The 21,363-nt window shown below is 37.2% G+C and overlaps 1 pseudogene; it reads right to left on the reverse strand.

Annotated features, from left to right (window-relative positions):
- Nucleotides 1–18,129: 18,129 nt before the first annotated feature.
- Nucleotides 18,130–21,363, reverse strand: part of LOC116893434 — a 17,452-nt pseudogene continuing 14,218 nt past the window's right edge.

A 21,363-nucleotide genomic window follows, 5' to 3' on the forward strand; every position in this document is an offset into this window, starting at 1 on the left:
GACTCAGGTGACTTCACCAGAACTTTCTGCCCATTTAATTTGTAAAATACAGGTGAGGGAAGGTACAGGATAGAAGGTGGTGTGTCACAGGATGAGAAGGAAGGATGGCCAGGAGAAACTTTGAAGGAATAGGAGGATACTAGAAGGGAAAGAGAAAGAGACAGGAGAGACAAGGAGAAGCTGAGGCAGAGAGAACATGGAAGCTGATGTTAAGCTGACTCTGTGTATTTACAGGTTCTTGTGAATGTTCTTGAGGGATGGATGTGTATTGGGCTTTGTATGTTTAGGTGGGCTATTATATCTTATCAATTCAGTCAAAGGTTAATGTGTTGTATGCTATTTTATGTGCAGATTTTAGAGAGTATGCGACAGTTAGTCTGGGTCACCCCAGAGTTGGGATGTGTATTTATAGCATGGAAACCTGCCTTAGGAACTAGATAGGTAGAAAGATTGCTGCCAGGCTCAGAGAGAAGCCTTCAACAGTATGATATAGAATGGAGCAGAGCAGATGAGATGCTTTGCTGACTCAGACCAGATATATAGGAGGTATCTTCAGGCACTTCGGTGCATGATATACAGCAGGTAAAAGATACATTTTTATTTTTTTTTATATATTTACCACAATAGTTCTGTGTGTATGTTTAAGTCTTGTTATATCTTATATATCCATATATTTCCATATATATGCATACATTAACTTTGAAGTCAGAAGACGTTGTCAGATACCCAGAAGTACCAATACAATAAGAAATAAATTGTTCTGTGTCCTGGAAACATTCGCCAATTTTCTAGAAGAATACCCAATGTTGTTAACCACTAAGCTATGTGTTTAGGATGTTACACAAAATATTTAATAATTGAATAATGATCTGAATTTTTATTAAAACTTAGATAAAGTGGTTGTTTAAATTTTGTAAATAGTAGAAGTCTGTGACAAAATTAAACATGAATCACTATTGTTTCCAATTGTCATTAGAGAATAAGTTTCAGAAAATGAGGCATATGTGGACTACATACATATAGTGGATTGGTATCAATATAAGAATGAGGTATCCTTATAAGGACAGGTGATATGCACATTGGACATAAAAATAGAAGATGGATACTTGGAAAAAAGGGGTCTACTCAGTGACATTGGGGATACAAATGAGGTTGACTGAGAATCAAGAACCAGCAAAACACAGTTACACACATGTATGAAATTGCGATAATGCATCACATTATGCTGCATTCTACAGAAGAATGACATCATAATTATGATTAACAACTTTAATGCTGTATTCCAATCACAATGTAAAGCACTGGGAATTTTAAATGCAAACTTTAAAGAGGTGTTTTCCTAGCTTTCTGTGAATGATTATTCTGATTATGTCCTATATATGTACTAATTAGACAAAGAATTAAAATTCATCACAGACTCAGTGATCATAAACATGTTATATTTTAATTTAATGATCAACAAGAATAAGAGATTAACAACAACACAATGTGCCTCATATCACATGCTAAAGAACATGTATTAATCTCCACACAAAAGAGTTGGCCTGTATTTACTTTAAACTCAATGTAGAGTCCTATGACCACACTCATCAGTAAAATTTTACACTGTAAAGACATATCCTAAAGTGAATGTAAGAGAGTAATTACAGAATAATCTTGCCAAGATATGATATAAGGGGATGGAAAATCTTTACTTCTTCTGCATCACGTCACCTAGGCTCAGCATGTCCAAATTTGGTACAGTCTTTTTTGACACTTGACCACAACACAATTTCCTCTGGACAAGAAAATTCCTCTACTCCTAAACAGTCTCCCTCTCCCCTTCTTTTATGGCAATACCTCAGTATCACCTGACACATCTTGTTACAAAACCAATGAGCCAGTGCTGAGAAAATGATAGGATAAATTCAAACTCTCAGTATTTTACCCATAGAAATAGCTGACATTCTAGGTTGAATGACTTCCCTTCACTTTCTTTCATTATTCAAAAAACACTTAATGAAAAAAATCTTAATACAATAGGATTTTCTCCACCTGCGTGGAAAAAATTTCAGAAATCTAGTCTATACCAACTCCTAAGTGTCACAGTCTAATGCCTCAAAACTTGTTTTTAACTGGCATGTACAGTATCCAAAACTATCAGGTCAGTAGACAATTTCTTATCAGGCTTAGCTCATTGATAACACTCTCAAAGAATCAAGGGAAAAAGCATAAATGAAGAAATATACCAGCCATTCAACGCTGAAAGAAACAGATGTCAGCAACTAGAATTGTAATTATTCTAACCTCTATGCCTAGACACAAGCATTAAAATAAAATAAAAAAGAGGAAGGACCAAATGTCTCTTGTAGAGCCCGAAACTCTACCATAGCTATCCCCTTATATTCAGACTTATTTAAAAACACAAGAAAGTGATCCTTTAAAAGCATTGTAGAATAAAATAGATGCTTTTAAAAATTATTTAACATACTTACATTCTAAATATCACTCCCTTTCATAAGATTTCAACCCACCATCCGTACCTGTATTTGGAGAAGCTCCCCAAACCAACCACTCACCTCACATCCACAAGCATCTACCTTTGGTGGGACACTAAGTTTCTTCATGATTAGCCAAATTCTTTCCTACTGAGCCAAGATAAGGCAATGCTCTGATTCAAATGTGCCAGGGTCCAAAGTCCAGTGCAAGTATACTCTCTTGTTGGTATCTTAGTCTCTGGGAACTCCCAAGGATACTGGTTATTTGATACTGTGGCTTTGCCTCTGGGGTGACAATCCCCTTCAACTCCTTCTGACATAACTCTCCCATAGGAGTTCCTGATGTAAGGCCTATGCTCAACTCTAAGAATCTGCGTCTGTCCCAGTGAGCTGCTGGTAGAACCTCTCAACAGACAGCCTCACTAGATTCCTTTCTTCAAGCACTACTTGATATTAGTGCAGTGATAGCATGAGGCTTTGGTGCTCATGATGTGGATCCCAAGTAGGGATGGTAACCAAATGGCCTTTCCTTCAATTTTTGTACCATTTTTGTCCCTACATTTCCTTTAGACTGAATCATTTCTTTGTCAAAAATTTAGAAGATGACTGAGGAGCCCCATGCATCAACTGGGAGCCATGTCTCTCTCCTGGAAGTAGTCTCTTCACATTCCATCTGCACAGTTGGATATTTCTGCTAAGATCATCTTCATTGGGTCCTGGGAGCATCTAACAATCAGGGATGCTCCTACACTCTAACCCACAGTGCTGCAGATTTCCATTCAGTTTTTTGGCTTTCTGAGCTTTTTTCTTTCCAGATTTGATCCCGCCCCCCCCTCTCCCACCCAGGTCTTTCTTTCCCTCTCCCTCCCATGATTATTTTGTCTCTCCTTGTAAGGATTTTTGAAGTCTCCATACTTTGACCTTCCTTCTTCTTAAGCTTCAAAAGTTCTAGTGTTGAATAATGCATGTTCTGTAACTTTAGCTAATACCCACTTCTCTGTGAAAACACACCAGGGATGTTCTTTTTGGCATGTGTTAAAACACTCATTGGGCTATTTTCTGGTTTCATATATTTGGCTGAAATATTCATGATGTCATAATATTCAAAAGTTGAATATTGTCCATTTTTTCAGTAAACAACATTTTTTTCCATTAATCAATTTACATTTGGGATGTTTCCAGGTTCTGAATTTTACAAATAAGGCTGCTAAGAATAGTGAGGATGTTTACTTGTGCTATAGCACAACATCGTTTGAGTATATGTCCAGGAGTGGTTTAGTGGTATATGTACATAGGGTATTAAGGTAGAACTATTTACAAATTTCTGAGGAAGTAGCAGAATGATTTCTAGAGTGGTTATACCATTTTGAAATCCCTTCAGCAATGGAGCGATGTTCCTCTTTTTCCATATTCTCACTAGCAAGTACTGTCACATGTGTTTTTCATATTAGTCCTTCATATTAATGAAAGGTAAAATCTGGTGTCACCATTTTGATTTGTCCTTCCCTGATGTATAATAATGTTTAACATTTCTTTTTTATTGTATATTTTATTTACTTATATTTCAAATGATTTCCTCTTTCCATGATTCCTCTCTGGATACCCCGTATCTTATCTTTACCCCTGCTTATAAGGGTGCCCCGCAAGTCACCTACCTATTCCCACCTACACGCTCTGGCATTCCCCTACACTGGGGTATCAAACCTTCACAGAACCATGGATATCTTCTCCCATTTAATTCCAACAAGGCCATGCACTGCTCCATATACAGGTGGAGCCATGGGTCCTCCATGTGTACTGTTTTGTTGATTTAGTTTGTGGAAATTCTGAGGGGACTGGCTAGTTGATATTGTTGTTCTTTGTGTGGTGTTGCAAACCCCTTAGCTCCCTCAGTCCATTCTCTAAGTGCTCCATTGGGGAACTTGTGCACAGTCCATTGTTTGGCTGGAAGAATGTGCTTTTGTAATTATTAGGTTCTGGCACAGGCTCTCAGGAGACTTCTATATCAGATTCTTGTCAGCATTCACTTCTTGGCATCTACTGCAGTTAAGCTCTTCTAGGGCATTAGAGATTCCTCTATTAGAAATTCTCTCTTTTTAAATTGGATTTGCAGTTTAACTTCTTGAGTTCTTTGTACATTTTGGATATTGATCCTGTGTCACATTTAGAGATAGAGAAGATCATTTCTGAATCTCAAACTTGCTGTTCTGTACTATTGTCTGTTTCCTCTGCTTTACCAAGGATTTTCAGTTTGTCCTACTTGTCAACTTTTTATCATAAAGCTTGAGCCATTGGTGTTCTATTCAGGAAATATCCACTATGCCAATTCATTCAAGGTTATCTTCCATTTTCTCTTCCCTTAGATTCTGTTAATTGCTTTCACCTTGAGGTCCTGTTTACAAGGTGATAAACATGGATTTATTTTCATTCTTTTACATTGATATCAACAGGTAGATTGGTACCATACATAGAAGGTGTTTTCATTTTTTTTCCACTGTATAATTTTGAATAGTTTTTTCAAAAATAAAGTGTTTGTAGGAATGCATTTTTATGTCTTGGTCTTCAATTTTATTTCATTGATTGACTTGTCTCTTTCTTTGCCAAGATAAAGTTGTCTTACCTCCAAAATAACTTAGAACAATGGTGGTAAAATATTTGGGGGGGGAATAAAATGATATTTGTATTGCCCCCTCCAGGGTTTGATTTTCTTTTTTTATTTGATATATTTCTTTATTTACATTTCAAATGTTTTCCCCTTTCCTATTTTCCTGTCCATAAGCCCCTTATTCCCTCCCCCTCCCCCATAAGGGTGTTCCCTCCCATCCACCTCCCTTTACCATCCTCCTGACATTCCCCTGCACTGGAAGTCCTACTCTGGCAGGACCAAGGGATTTCCTTTCCACTGGTAACCAAAAAGGCTGTTCTCTGCTACATATGCAGTTGGAGCCCTGGGTCATTCCATGTATAGTCTTTGGATAGTGGTGTAATCCCTGGAATATCTGGTTGGTTGGCATTGTTGCTCTTATGGAATTGGCAATTCCTTTCTCCTATTTCAATCCTTTCTCTAATTCCTCCAAAGTGGACCTGTTCTCAGTTCAGTGGTTTGCTGCTAGCATTCATCTCTGTATTTGACATGTTCTGGTTGTGTCTCTCAGGATAGATATATATCCGGTTCCTGTCAGCATGCGCACATTACCTTCAGCAATCTTATCTAGTTTTAGTGGTTGTACGTATATTGGCCTCATGTGGGGCAGGCTCTGAATGTGTATTCCTTCAGTCTCTGATACAATCTTCACATCCATATCCCCTCCTATGAATAATTTTGTTCCCCCTTTTAAGAAGGAAATGAAGAATCTGCATTTTGGCCATGCTTCTTCTTGAGTTTCATGTGGTCTATGGATGTTTCTTGGATAATTTGAGCTTTTGGGCAATTTTCCACTTATCGATGAGTGCATACTATGTGTGTTTTTCTCTTATTAGGTTATTTTCTAGGTTATTAGGATAATATTTTCTAGTTCATTACATTTGCTTATGAATTTCATGAAGTCATTGTTTTTGATAGCTGAGTAGTACTCCATTTTGTAGATGTACCACATTTTTTGAATCCATTCCTCTGATGAAGGGCATCTGGGTTCTTTCCATCTTGTGGCTATTATAAATAAGGCTGCTATAAACTTAGTGATATTCTGCTAAACTTATAGGTCAGTGACTTATTCAATAATGATCAGGTAAGCTTCCTTTTGATTAGATAGGAAAACATTTAGAAAGGAGACATTACTAAGAGAACTAGGCCTTGGAACACACAGCTTTAAATGTGAAGTCTCAATTACATTCCTCACCTTAGAGCTAAATGTTCACTACAGCACATGAAAGAAAAAGTGTGTGTGTGTGTGTGTGTGTGTGTGTGTGTGTGTGTGTGTGTGTCAGAATGGAAGGAGGACATCAAGAGGACAAGGTCCTGTAAATCAACTTTGGAAATCTTAAATGAACTCACAGAATCTGAAACATAAAGCATAGTGAACAGTATAGCACGGATACTATACAAATCTTTCTATTGCTCCCTCATTTATACTTGTGAATAGAACTTACTGAGAGTCCACATGAGCTCTTGTTTTCATACTTTAGTTCACAGTCATAGCTTTAATTCTAACACTGGATATACTGATACAATCTACTCACATAATTTCCAAAGATTTTTACAAACCCACAACTTTTTACTCTGACCTGGTAACAACTTTTCCAATAAATCCTTCTTCCAGGGGCCTCAATCTGTTGGTTTATAAATGATGTCACAGGAATTAAAAACTTATTTACATTTCCTCAAATATATTTTTTCATCACCAAATTTCCCCCTATACTTTGGACTCTGTAGTCAGGTCCCAAATGTAGAGTGTGACAAACATTCTTCAGCGAATAGAGCAAACTGTAAAGAAAATCATCCTATCACTCAAGTTCACTATCCAGTGGCAAGGGTTGATATAACCATTTTGTATACATCAGTGTCCATTTGATATAATGACCTCCATATACAATACAATCTCAAAGGTTGTGTATTCCATATGCATGTGAAGAAGCTCACTGTTGGTTTTAAATCTTTCTCCTGTACATCCTGTACTTCATGCTGAATTTCAACAAGAGTGATTTAGGAGAAGGAAGCAACTTGAACAGTAGAAAAGAAGCATAGTAAAATCTGTGCATTACAGCTCTTTAAAAATGTATTTAAATTTATGATAGATATGCTATAATTATATTAGTAATTTCTTTGTTAATTTGATTGTGAAAAATGACTATAGCAACTGCAAATAGGCAGAGAATGATGGATTTTATTCATGTTCTCTCAACCTCATGACCAAGAACGAAACCAATATATGTTTTGATTTTAATGTTAACATTTATTCCACTTTCAAACTGCCAGATAATATTTTATTTTTCCAACTTTTTTATACTTTTAAACAATATCCATTTAGTTTTTCTTTTAATATTATTATTTATAATTGTATTTTTATATACTTTAATCTTACAAGAGTAAAATCTGAATGAAAACAGCAATCTATACTTTGAATCGTCATAAATTGTGTTATTATCATTACAGGTGACATTATGATGTAGTTTGTCCTATATTGTAGGATACTAGATTGCTATATTTGGATCAATACAGACAGAAGACATACAGGAGTTTCATCTAGGCATTCTGATTATACTTATATAATTATCCACTTCTACTTTATACTTGAATCACTGCAAGTTTTGGAGAGCTATATTCATCTGGCTATTTAGTTATGTTTACAGTTATGCTACATGTCATCACTCTCTATCCCTGGAGATACAAGGAAGTAGACATAGTACAACTATCTTATGTGGGTTTTCATGGTCCAGTGTGTCTCTGCTTCTGAAGCACAGGCATATCATAGCAGTCCTATAAATCACTGCTGCTTAAATTCTAGACCATAGTTTAGTTTTTCAATTGAAGACTTTTATTCCATATACATAAAAGTATGTTTGTGCCAGTATTTTCCTAAGTTTAGTCATTTTGTTCAGTATCTGATAGGAAACAGGTATGGTGATATCCTCTACATTACTATTTTTATTCAGGATTGCTTTTATTATGCAGTGTAGTTTGTACTAACATTAATTTTCAGAATGTATTCTTTGTATAAAGAATGGCATTTTGTTTCTGTTACAGTTAATACTGAGTCTCTAAATTAATATGTTTAAAAGGGCAAATTTAAAAATTTTGTTCTTCAGATTATACTCACAGCATATACTTAGGAGAAAAAATTCCTGTGTAGAACACCAGTGACTTATGCTTTAATATAAAATACTGACAAATGGGACATTATAAAATTGCAAAAGTTCTGAAAGGCAAAGAATATTGTCAATAGGACTAAACAGCAACCAACAGATTGGGAAAAGATCCTATATTTTATAGAGGGCTAATATCTAATATAGTCAAAGAACTCAAGAAGTTATACACCAGGGAACCAAATAATCCTATTAAAAATGGGTTCAGAGTTTAGCAAAGAACTCTCAACTGAGGAATATCGAAAGACTGAGGAGCACCTAAAGAAATGTTCAACAGCCATAGTCATGAGGGAAATGCAAGTAAGAACAACCCTCATATACCTCCTAACACCATTCTGAATGGCTAAGATAAAAAATACTCAGGTGACAGTAGAGGCTGACAAGGATGTGGAGAAAGAAGAAAACTCCTCCATTGTGGGTGGCATAGCAAGTTGGTAGAACTACACTGGAAATCAGTCTTTCTGTTCCTCAGAAAATTTGACACAGTACTGCCTGAGAACCCAGATGTACCACTTCTGGCCATATACCCAAAAGATGCTCCAATGTGTTTGTAGCAGCCCTTTTCATAAAAACCAGAAGCTGGAAAGGCCCCAGATGTCCTTAAAAAGAGGAATGGATACAGGAAATGTGGTACATATCATCTTCATGGAATTATTAGACAAATGCATGGAACTTGAAAATATTATCCTGAGTTAGGTAACCCAGTCACAAAATAACACACAAGTTATGCACTCACTGATAATAGGCTAATAGCCTAAAAGCTCAGAAAACCCAAGAAACAATTAACAAACTGTTTGAAGCTCGGGAAAAAGGAAAAAAAATGGGGATGCTTCAGTCCTTTTTTTTAAATTAGATAAATTACTTTACTTACATTTCAAATGTCATTCCCTTTGGCGGTTTCCTGGCTGTAAGCCCCATCTCCTCCCCCTCCCCCATACGGGTTTTCCTCCCATCCATCCCCCTTACTGCCCCCCTCATATTCCCTGCACTGGGGGTCCAACCTTGGCAGGATCAAGGGCTTCCTTTTCCACTGGTGCCCCAACAAGTCTATTCTCTTCTTCATATTCAGTTCGAGCCCTGGGTGCATGTATAGTCTTTCAGTAGTGGTTTACTCCCTGGAAGTTCTTGGTTTTGGGGATTTTTTTTATGGGGTTGCAAGCTCCTTCGACTCTTTCAATCCTTCCTCTAATTCTCCCCAAGGGTCCTTCTCAATTCCATGGTTTGCTGCTAGTATTGAGCTATGCATTGCATATGCTCTCGATGTGTCTCTCAGGAGTGATCTGTATCCGGTCCCTTTCAGCATACATTTTTCTAGCTTTATCAATCTTATCTAGTTTTGGTGGCTGTATATATATGGACCACATGTGTCTGATTGGCCATTCATTCAATCGCTACTCTAAACTTTGCTTTCATATCCCCTCTATGGATATTTTTCCCCTTTTAAGAAGGAGTGGGAGCATCCGAATTTTGGTCATCCTTCTTGAACTTCCTGTGGTTTGTGGATTCCATCTTGGGTAATTCGAACTTTTGGGCAAATATTCACTTATCAATGAGTGCATACCATGTGTCTTTTTCTGTGATTGGGTTACCTCACTCAGGATGATATTTTCTAGTTCATTCCATTTGCCTACGAATTTCATAAAGTCATTGTTTTAGATAGCTGAGTAATATTCCATTGTGTAGATGTACAACATTTTCTGTATCCATTCCTCTGTTGAAGGGCATCTGGGTTCTTTCCAGCTTCTGTCTATTATAAATATGGTTGCTATGAACACAGTGGAGCATGTGTCTTTGTTGTATGTTACAGCATCTTTTGGGTATATGCCCAGGAGAGGTATAGCTGGGTCCTTAGATAGTCGAATGTCCAGTTTTCTGAGGAACCTCCAGACTGATTTCCAGAGTGGTTTTACCAGTCTGTAATCCCACCAACAATGGAGGAGTGTTCCTCTTTCTCGACATCTGCTTCAGTCACTCTTAAAAGGGGGAAGCAAATACTCACAGAAGAAAATACAGCAACAAAGAGTGAAGCAGATACTGAAGGAAAGGCCATTCAGAGACTGCCCCACCTAGAGATCCATCCCTTGTGCAGCCACCAAATCCAGTCACTATTGCTGATGCTAAAAGTGCATGCTGAGAGAAGCCTGATATAGTTGTCTCCTGAGATGCTCTACCAGGGCCTGACAAATACGGAGTAGGATGCTCTCAGCCAACATTTGGACTGAGCATGGGTACCTTAATGCAGGAGTGAAAAAAGGACTGACAGAGCTGAAGGGGCTTGCAATCTGATAGGAAGAACAATAATATCAACCAACCAGATACCCTGGAGTTCTCAGGGTCTAAACCACCAACCAAAGAGTACACATTGATAGACCCATGACTCTAGCCAAATATGTAGCAGAGGATGGCACTCTGTGGCCTCAATAGGAGGAGAAGCCCTTGGTCCTGTGAATGCTCATTTCACCAGTATAGGGGAAAGCCAGAGAGTTGTTGGGAGATTGGGTAAGTGGTAGTTGGAGAACATTCATAGAAGCCTGAGGAACAGAGATGGGAGATGGAGAATGGGGATAACATTTGAATTGTATATCCATAAAACATCTAATAAAATATAAAAACATTGCAAACTCCTGTTATTTAAATTATGAAAGCATAAGTTGAAATACATTTTGCACACATTGGGTTTACCATTTTCTTTTCTTTTATTCACTCCTTTACTGAGACATAAATAAGGGTATAGGATAACATTGAAGAAAATGGATGTACATTGAGTTGAATTGCTTTAAAAGTAGAATTCAGGAAAGACTTAGTGAGAACTGTGAAATTATGTTGTCAGTGTGGTCTACACACGATGTTACTGGAAACCTATGTTAGATTTTGAGCTGGTTCCATCACAGAGTATTTACAATGTTCTAGTGTCTAATACAGGAAGTTACTGTGCTCCTTAACAAAACCATGACCAAAAATGATGCTTTGATTACAAGATAGTTATGGCATTTGTGGCACAAATTTTGTAGGGCAGAGAAGCAAAGGTATCTGATTTATGTGAGCAAATATACATGGGACTAATCGCACCAAGACCATATTTAGAGTGCCAAGAATCAGAAACTAGATAGTGCCTATATCTACAGAAGTAAATATTGCTATTAAAATGTAAATAGCAATAAAATGACTTGTAATGTTATTGTGTCATACTTTTCAATCCATGTCTTCTTCAGTCATCAACAGAGAATCCTCATTCATTACAGATGGAAGAAATCATGAGAATAGCACACTGAATTTATGCTCAGAGTGTGAATATGAGGTCTAAAGTAGATGTCACATTCAAATATCTCTATCTTCTGGCTTCAGGAAACACCAGGAAGAGGAAATAGAAAAAAAAATATGAGAACTAGAGTTGATCAAGGATACCAAGAAAGCATGGATTTCTAAATAAATAGAAATACCACACACACACACACACACACACACACACACACACACAGAGAGAGAGAGAGAGAGAGAGAGAGAGAGAAACAGACAGACAGAGAGACAGAGAGAGAGAGAGAGAGACAGAAACAGACAGACAGAGACAGAGAGAGGGAGAGAGACAGAGACAGAGAGAGATCAAGGCATGAGGGAAAAAAATTCATGAGTTTGTTACACTTGGAGAACAAGATCTGAAAGTAGAATTAGACACTTGTCCCATCCTTAACAGAGTAACAATTTTTATGTTCTTAAAATTTTACTTTTTTTACCTATTCACTTTAAATTCTATTAATTTCCCCCTCTTCTAAGCTATCGCCACCAAGATCTATCCCCCCATATTTTTGAGAAAAAAATAAATGATCTTCTATCTATTTTTAACCTAAAGTTCTTTGCATATGTTTTATTTTGTACAAGTTAAAGAGTTTAATTATATTTGTAAGTTTTGAGCAATGAATCTCTGGATTTTATGACTTCTTTTGGACTCCTTTCCTTATTTTGTACAATACATATATATTAATATTTTTAGTATATTTTACATTAATATACATACTAAAGATATCCCATTGAAGAGAGTTTTCTTAAGGAAGATAGAATTATAGTGTTGAGGAAGGATGTGCAAAGGAGCTGGGCAAAGAAGATGTAGGAAAAAAGCCTAATCAGATTATTTAATAGCAGCATAACTCTTTTAACTAAAAAGAAAGAAAAAAACAAAGGAAAAAAGGAAAGAAAGAAAATCAATTTTTTAATGTGCGTTGTATAACTCAACAGAATATTTATTTTAATATTTCGTAAGTGTACTATTGATTTTGGAGTTTTGTGCTATGTGCAATAATGAAGTTATGTGTCCTTGGAAGTCAGAATTAGCCATCTAAACCCTTGTTGCTCTCATTGAAAGTAGGTGTGACAAAAAGTATTGCCTGGGACATATCTTTCTAGTGAGGGAACATTTTCAGGTCTCACTGGGAGAAAAGAACCCTAGAATTGCAGAGACTTAAAGTGTCTGGGTCGGGAGATACCCAGGGGAGGATACTAAATCACTAAGTATCAAGTAGCAGAAGCAGAACATATTGTGGGAGGGGCTAACAAGGAGAAGGTCAGTGAACAATATTTAAGTTAATAAGCAAATCAAAATTAAAATAAAAATATTTTTGTGACATGCATATACTGCCACCTACAAAAGAAACATAACAGGAACTAACAATTATCTATCTTTAGTATCTTTCAGTAATAATGAACTCAACTCACGTATGAGAAGATAGAAGATAACAGACAGGATAAACACACAGATTCCAGCAGTTTAATGCATTAAAAAAAAAAAAAGCAAAACACACACCTCAATATTAAAGAGAGTCTGTATCTCAGAGCAAAAGCCTGGAAAAATATCTTCCAAGAAAATATGTTTAAGAAACAAGCTGAAGTTGCCATTTTAATATCCATTAAAATAGACTTTCTACTAAAAGTCGTCAAGTGAGATGAAAAAGGACACTACATATTCATCAAAGGAAAATCTACCCAGAGAACATCTCCATACTGAAAATTTATGTCCCAAATGCAAGAGAACCAACATTCATAAAGAAAATTTACTGAAGCTCAAAACACACATTGAACCCCAAACATGTATGGTGGTACACTTCAACTACCCATACTTACTAATAGATAATTCATTGAAACAGAAACTTAACAGAGACAGTGTGAAACTAATAGAGGTTATGAATCAAATGGGTTTAACAGATATCTACAAAACAAAAGAATATACCTTCTTCTCAGGAACTCATGGTACCATCTCTACAATGGACCATATAATGGGTTACACATAAGAAGCCTCAATAGATACAAGAATATAGAAATAATCCCATGCATCAACATAGCTTAGGGCTAGTCTTCAATAAGAACCAAAACAACAGATATTCTAAACACATCTGGAAATTAAACAATGCCCTACTCAATGATAACTTGGTCAGGAGAGAAATAAAGAACAAAATTAAAGACATAGGAATTCAAGGAAAATGATGGCAAAACAGACACAATAGGGCACTGTACAAGCAGGGCTAAGAGAAAAAAAGTTATAGCACTAAATTTACTGGTAAAGTCATTGAAGGTATCTTACACTAGGAACTTAACAGCATACCTGAGAGCTTTAATACAAAAAGAAGCAAACATTCCCAAAAGGATCAAATTTAGGGCCAGCATCAACAAAATAGAAACAAAGACAAAGATACACAGAATCAACCACACCAAAAGTTAGTTCTTCGAGAAATCAAGAAGATAGATAAATGAATCCCTAGTCAAACTAACTAGAGGGCCTAGAGACAATATCCAAATTAAGAAAATCAGAAGTCAAAAGGGAGACATAACAAAAGAAGTAGGAAATTAAAAAAAACAAAAAACAAAAAACATCAGATCCTACTAAAAATGTCTGTACTCAGAAACCTGGAATATCTAGATAAAATGAGTGGTTTTCTAGCAGGAAAACTGTAAAAAGGGCATGTAGCTTAAGGAAATAGAAGAAGTCATTAAATCCTTACAAGGGTGGGGGGAAAGCTAAGGGTCAAATGGCTTTAGTGCAGAATTCTACCAGAATTTCAGAGAAGACCCAACACCAGTATTTCTCAAATTATCCCATAAAATAACAGTAGAAGGAACACTACCTAATTAATTCTCTGAAGCTGTAAAGTACTCTTATACCTAATCATACAAGAATACAACAAATGGAATGTCTGAACAATTTAGCTTAAGAATATCAACGCAAAAATACACAACATCCTTTCAAATCAAAGCCAAAAATACATCAAAGTGTGATCATTCACCATGATCAAGTAGGCTTTGTCCCAAGGATGCAAGGTTGGTTCAATATACAAAAATAAATGAACATAATCCACTATATAAACAAATTCAAAGAAAAAAAATCTCATGATAATCTGCTAAGATACAGAAAAAAAATTGGCAAAATACAAGAGCCCTTCATGTTTAATGTATTGGAGAGATCAGGAAGCTGAGTAGAGGAGGACAATCTTGTAGGAGAATCAGTGTATCAATTTACCTGAATCTTGAGACCGCTAAGACACAGTACCACCAACTATAAAGCATAACAAGCTGAGAAAAGGCCATGTAGAACAGAGGACTGCTGGGCCTGATGCAGTCCTAGCTGATGAGCCTAGCCTTCGGGAGATGAAAGGCCTCAGGGAATGGGGAGGTCTGGTGAGGTGCAAGGTGGGGGTGGGGTGGGGACATCCTCCTTGAGAAGGGTCAGGAGTTATGGGATGTGGAACAGTTAGAGTATGGACTGGGATCAGCATAAAATTAGGAATGTAAAAATAAGGTTTAAATAAACTTTTAAAAAATTACATAAAGGAATAAAAGAAACAATATTACTATTGCTCTGAATCTTGGAAGATTTGGAGAGAATGATGTGCTTTCAGGGTTTTATTGAAGTTAATCTGTCAAAATTCAATCATGGAAATCTATTATTAGTTAATATTTTTATCGGCCTGATCATTTGGATCAACTGTGCAGAGAATATAATGCCCATGCTGAACATCTGATCTGTATTTCTATACCCATGTTAGGTTTGTCACAGCTGTCTCTCTATCTACCTCTAGAATCACTGTATGACTCTCACTTGCAGCTGTATTTGTAGACACATACAAGCTCTTTTTTACATACAGTGCACACTTACATATAAATAAGAAAATAAAAACAATTTTTGTGAAAGTTTTGGTGTATTTTTCTGAATAATGTTGACTATTGCTTGTTTTATTAGAAATTATTTTATATCACTTGTGTAATAATTTTGAGTATATATTATGTAAGAATGTATGGTTTACAGAAGACACCATCCTCATTTTATTAAATAGTCCTGAAGTGGACTCAGTTCACCATATTGAGTGTTAAGGGATTTAATTGCTTTGCCATCATACTGGCTACAAATGTCCTTTAAAGATATTGATTTCCATAAAATGATTACAGGCTAAATATACACATTTGCAAATTATATTTACCTAACACTAAACAGATAATCCTTTGAATAATGGTGGTTCTATGAATAACAACATAGTTTGAATAATTGTGACTAGCTCTGAAATTTTAATCCATTATACTGCAACACAATAAACTGCATGTGTATAAAATATCAAAAATAATATTCCTCATATTCTAACACGATGGGTTAAAAGGTTGCTACAAATTTGTAGATATCAAATCATGTGATTTTTTTTAAAATGTCTGTATTGGCTAGTTTTGTGTGTCAACTTGACACAAACTGGTGTTATCATAGAAAATGGAGCCTCAGTGGGGAAAATGATTTCATGAGATCCAGCTGTAAGGCCTTTTCTCAATAAGTGATTAAGAGTGGAGGACTCACCCCATAATGGGTGGAGCAGTTCCTGAGCTGGTGGTCTTGAGTTCTGTAAGAAATCAAGCTAAACAATCCAGGGAAAGCAAGCTAGTAAGAAACACCCCTCTGTGGCCTCTGCATCAGCTCCTGATTCTTGACTTGCTTGAGTTCCAGTCCTGACTTCCTTTGGTGATGAACAACATGTAAGGAAGCTGAATAAACCCTTTCCTCCTCAACTTGATTCTCAATCATGATGTTTGTGCAGGAATAGGAACCATGACTAAGAAAAGGGGGTGTCTAGTTATGAATAAATTCTTCAGTCTCTTCCTTAGCAGTTTTTAAATGTTACAATTAATCATTTAATCTCTTCATTAATCTAAAAGAGGTCTTAAATCTTGATTTCCAGCATCCAACAGGTACAGTCCAGTTGACCTTTTGACATTTTCTATTCTCCACAGTCTCCTGCACTTACACTGTGACCAGAAAATATATAGGGACTCATGCTTAAATGTCAAAAATAATAAGTAAATATTATTAAAATTCAAGATCTGAATATAATATGAATATAATTTTAGACATCAGTTAGTATAATAAATTTAGTAGAAATCCCTTAAACCATAGTTTAAATATCAAATCATTTTTTTGCTAAAATGACATCTTTCACAAATTTTCAATGAGAAAATGTGGATGTTATTACACAATATGTTCCTTAAGGGGACACTGTTAATGATCTATGAAGACTAACTTAGGGAAGTACATTTTTTGGTTAATTCTGATGCATTTGAGACCCATGCAATATCCAATTGTGGGAGAAAAATTCACAAATGTAAAGGTTTAGTGCAGCTGCAAGCACTCAAATGTCTTTTTATAAAATTCATTTTCTAGGAAGCAGCATAATCAAAATATCTGCTTCCCAATCCATTCTTCCAGAATTTTATGACACCAGGACCTCAATCAGACCTGGAAACCTAGAGCAGACTCTGAGAAAAATTAGGTACATACCAATATCAGTTTTACCTCTCCCTTCCATAACTACAAATAATAGCATGTTAATATATAAACATGTCTATTTAATTTAATTTTGTTTTAGATTTTTATTCTTTAACATTTTTTTTTACCGTGAACTCATTATCCCTTTCCCAGTCTGAGCCCTGACTCTTCCTCATCCCATACTTCCTTTCCCAGCACCAAGAGGAAATCCCCACCTTCCCAACTCCCACACCTTCCCAATCCCTTGAGCATCATGTCTCTTGGGGGTTAGGTGTGTCTTCTCTCACCGAGGCCAGACCAGGACATCCTATGTTGCATATATGTTGGGGGCTTCATATCAGCTGGTGTATGCTGCCTGGTTAGAGGCTCAGTGTCTGAGAATTCTTTGTTATTCAGGTTAGATAAGACTGCTGGTCTTCCAATGGGTCACCCTCCTTCTCAGGATCCTCAAACTAGTTCCTAATTCAAACACAGTGGTCACTGGCTTCTTTCAATTGTTGTCTATAATATTTTTGTTTTTGAGATCAGAAAAAAAAAGAAAACATTTGCACCTTAGTCTATTGACCAATAGCTTGAAGAGCAACTGTAAATACAGACAGAATTCTGTCATGTATATGCTCAGACTAGAAAACAGAAAATGTATTCTGCTTTTTATCTTTGTTGATCCTTTACTTTATTTTTTAGTATGATTGAATGTTTGATTTGATAGATGGTTTCTAAGTGTAATTCCTCTCTGTCCTGTAAGGCATATTCTATATAAGGTAACAAATTCAGCTGTCTTATCAAATTTATCTGATGTAACCATGGGGAAATATCCATGAAAGCATAATGTTAAATTAAATTTTAATAATAATTTGAAAATTTCAGTTTTCTCAGAGGAAACTAAAGAAGTGAATGAGTACAAGATTTTACGGACAATGTATGCAAGACTGGTAGATAAGATACTTCTAGACATCAATAGAGGGCACAGTAAGATTGATTCTAAAACTCTATACATGCACTATAACCAAATATTTGGTGGGTATATACCAACTTAATATTCAACTGAATTCCTGAAATATTTGTTTAGAAGTATGATTTCTCCCTGAACTTTTGGATAGAATTTCTCTCTGGTTTCATTAAAATGATGTAGATTTTGGGTGCAAAGATGCATCCAAGCATCCCTGCACTGGATGCTAAGATAGAGAAGATCTCAACAGCAACCATGACCCTGCCCCTGGTGCTATGGTACACAGGGAGAAAGGTGACCCAGACACTGCAGAACACTAGCATGCTGAAGGTCAAGAACTTGGCTTCGTTGAATGTGTCTGGCAGATTCTTTGCCAAGAAAGCTGTAGTGAAGCTTCCAAGGGCCAGGCAGGCCAAGTATCCTAGGACACAGTAGAATGCCATAATGGAGCCCTTGTTGCACACAATCATGATGTGGCCATGCTCAGAATGTTCATCAATATCAACAAAGGGAGGAGAAACTGCTAGCCAAATTGCACACAGAATACATTGCAATAAGGAACATATGGGAATAATGTAGTTGGGTGCACCAGATACCAGGAAGTTTCTTAAACTTCTCCCTGGGTCTCTGAGTTTGAAAGCAAGAATGACAGTGATTGTTTTGGCCAGAACTGTGGAAACAGCCACAGTGAATACAATACCAAATGTGATTTGCTGTAAGATACAGGTACCTCTGTTAGGATGGCCAATGAAGAAAAAGGAGCAGAGAAAACAGAACATTAGTGACATGATTAATATGTAGCTGAGGATTCTGTTATTGGCCTTCACAATAGGAGTGTCATGGTGCTTCACAAAGACCCAAAGTACAACAGCTGTGAATGCAGACAAACAGAAGGCAATTAAGGCAAGAGCCATTCCCAAGGGGTCTTCATAGCTTAGAAAAATCACGTCTTTCTGAATGCATTTGTTCTTTTCTGTGTTGGCATACTGGTATTCTGGACAGTTCACACATTGATCCATATCTGATGTCCAAAGAAAAGTTGAGTTAGTGCTGCCTTAGAAACTTTATTGATAAGGTATTTCAAGTAAGGGTGTTGAAAGGATTATGGCAATGCTGCCTTTGATGCTAACAATGTTGTTTCAAGGACATTGATGCACAGCATTGCTTTCAGTTCATAATGTTCATAAAGACATAAGGAAAAATAATAACAAGAAATTATTTCTTTGTCTATTTAACATTTTTTATTTTATTATATTCAATGTTATCAGAAATAAAAGATTTCCAAAAGCATTTTTTGTTCTATGTTGTTCACAAATTGAATATTAAACTGAGAGAAGATACCTCCATAATCCACAATGTTATTGGGTATATTTTATAAATACAAAACCATACACTCACTGTTTCTTGTGATAATTGGCTGCTTTATGAATTTATGACATACTATGACTCAGACTTTACTGCAAAAATACATGTAGTAGATACTTTAGAATTCACTATCTCAAAGTCATTTACATAGAAACAACACTAAATTGAACAGGTAGTCTGTGTTCATGTGTACATATTTATATGTTTATGTTCATGTAAATGTAAAAATTGCATTATTGAATTTAGGTGATTCCTTACATAAATGATAAAAAGGTGGAGAATGAGAGGAGATATAATATTGATGTTTGAAAAGTAGAAAACATTAAAGAAATAAACTTTTAGATGTATATTCATCTGGCAATAAGTAAACAAATGTTTTGGTTATTTTCCCTGAAATGTACTAATATTAGCACTGAAAAAAAAAAAAGCAAAAAACAAAATCAACAAAAAAAAAATAAAAAAACAACCTCTGTTAATACTTGGCACTAAGAAATACTTCACTTTGATCCCTTCTTCCTTTGCAATGCTGAGCATTTTCATCCTAGCCTCATCTCCATTCCTATGTGGCTTAGTATCTGTGAATGTACTCAAGGATAAAATCACTATTGAGAAACAAAATCAGGATACTGCCCACCCCTGCCCACATCCCTGGCATGAGAGGAAACTGTATAAGGCCTCTGGGAACCTGAAGATAGGGGCACTGGAGCTGTAGCAGGTTCCCTGTGCTCCAGACACCACTTGGAGCTGAAGGGACCTGATCAACAGTTCTCTGCACCCAAATCCTGTGGGAGGGAGAGCTAAACCTTCAGAGAGGCAGACACGCTTGGGAAACCAGAAGAGACTACACTCTGCCCACATTTCTGATTCCAGAGGAAAACACCTAATGCCATCTGGGACCCAGGTGCACAGGGTGAAAAGGCAGCACAGGCCCTCCTGGTTGCCGCCCTCGAGGAGAACTCAAAAGCAGCCCCACGCGAGAAACTTCAGCTGTGGGACCACAGGTAAGACCAACTTTTCTTCTCTAAGTGAACTGCCTGGTGAACTCAGGACACAGGCCTACAGGAACAGCTGAAGACCATTAGACAGGAAAAACTACACACCCAAAAGCAGAACACTCTGTTCCCATAACTGGCTGAAAGAAAACAGGAAAACAGGTCTACAGCACTCCTGACAAACAGGCCTATAGGACGGTCTAGCCACTGTCAGAAATAGCAGAACAAAGTAACACCAGAGATAATCTGATGGCGAGAGGCAAGCACAGGAACCCAAGCAACAGAAACCAAGACTACATGGCATCATCAGAGCCCAATTCTCCCACCAAAGCAAACACTGAATATCCAAACACACCAGAAAAGCAAGATCTAGATCTAAAATCATATTTAATCATGATGCTGGAGGACTTCAAGAAAGACATGAAGAACTCCAGTAGAGAAACAAAATCAGGGGTGTTTGGCCAGAGTCCCGGCCGGCCGGCGGATCCCTGCCCTCAGCAGCTCTCTGCTCCCAGGCCACCTGGAGGGGAGCTTTCGCCGCCTGGTCGGGCGGGCACTCCTGAGGCAGCAGAGCGGAGGAGACCACCAACGCTGCCCACCCCTGCCCACATCTCTGGCCCAGGAGAAAACTGCACGGCCTCTGGGTACCCGAGGGGAGGGCCCAGGGGAGCAGCAGGTCCAGTGCTCTGAGACACCGCACCTGAAGGACCGACCGGATAAACAGTTCTCTGCACCCCAAATCCCGTGGGAGGGAGAGCTAAACCTTCAGAGGCAGACACGCCTGGGAAACCAGAAGAGACTGCTCTCTGCACAGATACTGATCCCAGAGGAAAACAAAAAAGATATCTGAACCTGGTGCACGGAACCTCCGGAAAGGGCGGCGTAGATCTTCCTGGATGCTGAGGCCTCGGAGAGCTCAGGGCAACACCCCGCGAACAAACTTGAGCCTGGGGACCACAGGTAAGACCAACTTTTCTGCTACAAACGACCTGC

The sequence above is a fragment of the Rattus rattus genome, chromosome 2 (assembly GCF_011064425.1).
Source record: "Rattus rattus isolate New Zealand chromosome 2, Rrattus_CSIRO_v1, whole genome shotgun sequence".
Taxonomy (NCBI): domain Eukaryota; kingdom Metazoa; phylum Chordata; class Mammalia; order Rodentia; family Muridae; genus Rattus; species Rattus rattus.